The 5565-nt window shown below is 40.2% G+C and overlaps 2 long non-coding RNA genes across 2 annotated transcripts in view; both read right to left on the bottom strand.

Annotated features, from left to right (window-relative positions):
* Positions 1-5565, bottom strand: part of LOC125747984 (uncharacterized) — a 300948-nt gene that overhangs the window by 148424 nt on the left and 146959 nt on the right. The window lies entirely within an intron of this gene.
* On the bottom strand, positions 286-3307 carry LOC125747985 (uncharacterized). The gene is made up of 3 exons (XR_007399422.1): positions 3229-3307; positions 496-697; positions 286-402 (listed from the first exon to the last, which is right to left on the bottom strand). It is a non-coding gene; the product is annotated as an uncharacterized LOC125747985 (long non-coding RNA).

Below are 5565 nucleotides of genomic sequence, written 5' to 3'. Positions count from 1 at the left end.
TATGATGTTTCATTTTTCAACTGTGAATTTTAAATTCTTAGAATTATAGTATTTATCATGAATATATACATTTTAAATATTCCCAATAGGAGAGCATTTTTTTCAGGTTTAGGAAACCAGTTTTGTGTTGAAGAGCTTAGGGCTTGATTATAAACGGGTGTTGAGGAAATCGTTAACATCTGAAAATAACTTTGTTTGGTTTAATGCACACCGCAGACGTCATCCTCAAGCCTGAAACATCATAAAAACAAAAGGCTCCTTTGATTAACTGAAAAGTACTCATCTCCTGAGAATATGCGAGTTCGTGCTTTATCCGACGGCCCAACGGTTGTGGCAGATTGTCCAGATACAAAATGCTTGCAGAGGCTCCTTAAGTTTGATGGTATCTCTACACGCCCAATTCTGCAGAAACCAGAAGGTCGAGACGAAGTTGTTTACTGAGTGATTTCTTGATTGTTAATTCGTTTTAATAATATGAACAAGGCAGCGACTAACCTGCTTGTTGGGTCTTATTGGGTCTTGCTCATACCAGCCGGCCAGCAGGTGATAGTGCTTATACCTGCACCACCTTTCAGGCCCTGCAGTCTGGATTTCCAGCGCTGGGGGTGATGGCACCAAGTCCATCTCTCATGGTTTTTCTGGGACGCTTGCAGAGAAAACGTGCTTTTACGCCTAATGTCCTTTCTGGCATCAAACCCTTGGATCCAAAACATGAGCAAAGGAAGATGGTTGTTGAGCTATGGATGGTCTGAACAAACAGAACTTGATAAAAGCTTCGGTAAGAACAGATGCAATCATGTATGGTTTAGCAGAGTTCAATCCAGATCGTTTTTTTTATATAGCACGTCTTAGCTCGGGTGACCCAGAAAGCATTTATCAAAGGGAACAATACAAATGGATTTGAAATCAATTAAGTTCAGGTTCACATCACATGAAAGAGCTAGATGCCAGCCCAACACACACACACACACACACACACACACACATCCTTTTGCGTTACTAAGAGTAAACAGCATGTTTCCCACATACCTACAGGCACTGATCACAATAACCTGAGCTGAGTGGGAATGGCTGTAAATGTGGCAGTCAAATCGTTTCCAGAGGTGGAATCAGACAAAGCTCTAGGTTGGGGTGCAGTCAGGGATGCTTTGATGCTCGGGTTTTACCCGCTGAAGCCCTGGGGCCTGTTGCATGTATAATAACATTTTAAACCAAGAGTTGCCACTTGTCATCCCACATAGAAAAATATAACGGCATGTCATGATTTTGAACATATTTTTACATTCCGACCAGGCATCTGATCATCCCCTAGCGAAAAAAATTTGTTAACAGGACCCCCACTGACAACTTAATATTGCACCCTTCCCCTCCAACTCAAATAGCTCAAGGGCTCCCTTGTCACACTAATGTGCCTCCGAATGCAGCGTAGCCACTGCATCACGGAAACCTCTCAGCTTCTCGGTGCGTCCACCGAAATGTATGTTTATTCCATATAAGCCTATAAATGCAATATGCATGAGACCCTGATGGGTGAAGCCCAGCAGGACAATGACAAGAGAAAAGCAACCGAGGTATATTTTTAAGGTTAACTGCAGAGTGACCTTCAACCAACAGCTTTCATATGGATGTTGTTTCTTGGCTCTCTCTGTCAGTGTGCCGAACGGTTGCCGAAATGATCAAATAAATTAATAGATAAATTATTGCTCTTATTTTAAAAGGTGCAGTATGTACTAACTTTGAACCAAGTTTTATCTTTCTTGAACTGTCCTCCAACTAAACCGTCACCCAGTCTAGTCAGGTATAGTCATAACGTGCAACAGACATAAATGAGATGGTAAAGTCTTAAATATATGCATTTCTCATATTTATTTGCTTGTTTGATTGTTTTTCTTTTCCCATTGGTCCATATCCAGCTAAATTAAATGTGTGCCTGTTTTTTCTGTACATTTTTTAAATGCAACCTCTAATAGATCGGAGGCTGGGGCCTCTTTCTGGTGGCAGGAGTAGCAGGCCTGTTGATATTGTCTGGGAGATGGCTGCATATTCTTCAACTGCATGCGGTCTGCGTTGTGAAGTTTCTGCTAATGAAAAGAAACATTTTCATACCTAGCTAACACTTAAAATGACTCAAACGCTTCTTTTCACAGACAAATAGAAAAGAAAAAAAAACAGCAGCATTTTGAATAACAACATTGATGTCAATGAAGTCAACGTTGTTTAAATTTGATGGAGGCTAAGTAATTCGGTGCTTCGTTTTTATTGTAACTTATACGTTCGCGATCCTGAATCATTTTCCAGAAGATTGGGTATATGCAGCGTATCAGTTATGCTATGGGCAACCTGAAGCTTCCTACTACATGCATGACTTCAGCAGAACAAGCCGTCACAGCTCATAAAATTTTTTTTCGATATATAAATCTACCTCGTATGAACTTGGCTAAGGGTAACCGGGGCAAAATCAGTTAGAGTATCTAAAGATGCATGCTGTACTCATTGTTTTAATGTTGGCTAATATTCATTCCTGTAGTTCCTCAAAAATGCAAAGATCAAAAGTTTTTATTTTTTTTACGAAGTTGTTTACCACTAAAAAAACAGCCTTAAATGTCTAGTATACTTTGCCTCTCAAATTTGACTGTTGTCAAGAAATCCAATAGAAGAATTAGGCCTATTTTTTACACTTCCGTTCCATAGTCTAGTAGTGGTTAATACTTTATATTCACTCGGTCAATGGTTTCTGTAAACCACCGCTGACCCTTGGAAGTTCTGACCGAGTTACACGTGCATTAACATTAGCCTGAGTGATGTGGAAAAAGAGCATTAAACGGAACGAAATTTCAGACTCCACTGTTTAGCTATATTTATGCAGAAATATATCTTGCCCTTTTTGTATGCATATGTCAAATTCTAGGTTTTGGGAAGCACATGAAGGTTATAATCTCTGTTACATAGATATAAATAAAATCGCGGTCTCCTACACACAGGCTATGCCGGGAAAGGGTTTCCTGATTGGGTCCCCACAAGCCTGGTCTGTACCGACCGCTGCCAGTATCCAGATGGTGCCCAGGCAGGGGGTTGGAAGAAGGTGGAAACTGATTCCCCAAAAGCTTCTGTCCAAACTGCGAGTGTCTAATGGACACTGGACTCTGTGTCACTGCCCACACTTCTAGCAGAGCAAAAACATGCAGGAATTTCTGCAGATTTCACAGCTCTTGGATGAGGTCCACTCACAGTAGATGGGATATTTCAGGCCCCCAAACTTTCACTGCCCAAATGCCTTCTTCCATTTCAGGTATGGTAGGGCAGCTAAGAATATCCACTATGTGTTTGCATAATCCCTGCAAGCATTCAAGGTATTACACATATTGCATTTTTCATTTATGACAGCATATGCAATTAGATGTTTTGAGTGAAAAGTTTTAAAAATAACACTAGAGATTAAAGGATTTATTTTGGGAAAATGACTTAAGACAGATACATAAACCAGATACACTGTTCAAGCTAGTATTAGCAGTTTTGTACTTCCCAGTATTAACACAACATTTCCAGGTCTTTCTCCTGCTGAAACTGTGCGTACCTGTGCGTAAGCACACCTTGGGTCCCGGGAGAAATGACAGGGCAGCGTGCTTCTTCTCCTCAAGCCTGGAAGGTCAAACAGAGACAGGTCTGGTTTGCACTCTGCCAAGACCAATAAGCCAGAGGACAGACTGCCCTTTGTTCCAAATGGCAGCTGAAACACTGGAGGCTAGGAATTCCAGACATGATCAAAAGCCCAGCTGGAGGAGAGGTTGTGTACGAATGGGACTGAAAGTAACGCAGGTAAAGCTGGAAAAAAAAGCGCAAAGGTTACAGGAACTCTGCCTGTCAAGTTGCAGGAATCACTCTTTTGAGAGTATTCATTGTAAAACACTGTTTTGTCAATATACATAGAATTATGTGACTCTTTAACATGCAAATACGTCATGTTTCATTAACTCTCTAAATAGATCAAGCAATCAGGAAAGTATTAAGATATTTTGTGGTTCTTTCTTTTTTAGTCTCGAATCCTGTGGTTATAAACCCTATATGACCATATCAAGTAAAACGAACAAAGTGTATTTGGTTGGCCCAGGCATTACACCAACAGTAAAATCAAAAATCCATTGAAGTGGAATATGCAATAAACAATCAAGAAAACGCAGTAAGTAGGTTTGGCGTTCCATATTACTAAAATGCTATCTTAAGCAAAAGAAAAAAAGAAAATCTCAAAACATGCACATTCTTTTGATATATTGATTCTAATTCACTTATAGATACCCTCTCCGAAAAAGAGCAAGAATGTGTAATACAAGGGCATTACAAGTACAATGGATTGGATGCATAGCAAGCCAAGAGGTGCAGATATTGCAGCACTTGGTCATCTGCCTGTTCTTGATTGAGTTAAAAATAGATAGCGTTTTGGACAGCAGTGCATTAGCATTGGCCCCCATTTTAGCAACTGTCACTACATTGGAAGAATTTTAAGGTACTCTTTATTATGACACAGGGTGGTCCAGATGTCACTAATCTAACTGATTATCCCATTTAACTGAACCAGAACATTTTCTGGCTTTCCAAATGGCTTGCTAAACAAGGACAGTGCTGATGTCACAATGATGATATTGACAATCAACATCTACTTCTTTTGATTTAAAAAAGAAAGTCAGGCAGTTAAGATTTTTGTGTATATGTATATTCTGTAACGATGTGTTAAAAATGTCTGACTCTATTTTACAAAATATCACATATAAGTTTGTGTTCATTTCCATCATATATAGTATGTTTTGGGAAATATTTTGCTTTGTAATTAATTTTTAAATCCTTTTAATATATATATCTATATATATACTGAACAAAAATATAAACGCAACACTCTTGTTTCTGCTCCCATTTTTCATGAGATGGACTTAAAGATCTACAATTCATTCCAGATACACAATATTACCATTTCTCTCAAACATTTCTCACAAATCAGTCTAAATGTGTGATAGTGAGCACTTCTGCTTTGCTGAGATAATCCATCCCACCTCACAGGTGTGCCACATCAAGATGCTGATCTGACATCATGGGTAGTGCACAGGTGTACCTTATACTGCCCACAATAAAAGGCCACCCTGGAATGTGCAGTTTTTTGCTTTATTGGGGGTCTGGGGACTCAGAACCGGTCAGTATCTGGTGTGACCACCATTTGCCTCATGCAATGCAACACATCTTCTTCGCATAGAGTTTATCAGATTGTCAATTGTGGCCTGTGGAATGTTGGTCCACTCCTCTTCAATGGCTGTGCGAAGTTGTTGGATATTAGTGGGAACTGGTACACGCTGTCGTATACGCCGGTCAAGCACATCCCAAACATGCTCAACGGGTGACATGTCCGGTGAGTATGCTGGCCATGCAAGAACTGGGACATTTTCAGCTTCCAAGAACTGTGTACAGATCCTTGCAACATGGGGCCGTGCATTATCTGTCTGAGTGGCTGGTCTCAGACGATCTTGGAGGTGAACCTGCTGGATGTGGAGGTCCTGGGCTGGTGTGGTTACACGTGGTCTG

This window comes from Brienomyrus brachyistius, chromosome 8 (genome assembly GCF_023856365.1).
Source record: "Brienomyrus brachyistius isolate T26 chromosome 8, BBRACH_0.4, whole genome shotgun sequence".
NCBI lineage: Eukaryota > Metazoa > Chordata > Actinopteri > Osteoglossiformes > Mormyridae > Brienomyrus > Brienomyrus brachyistius.
This window is presented reverse-complemented; position numbering and strand designations above follow the sequence as displayed.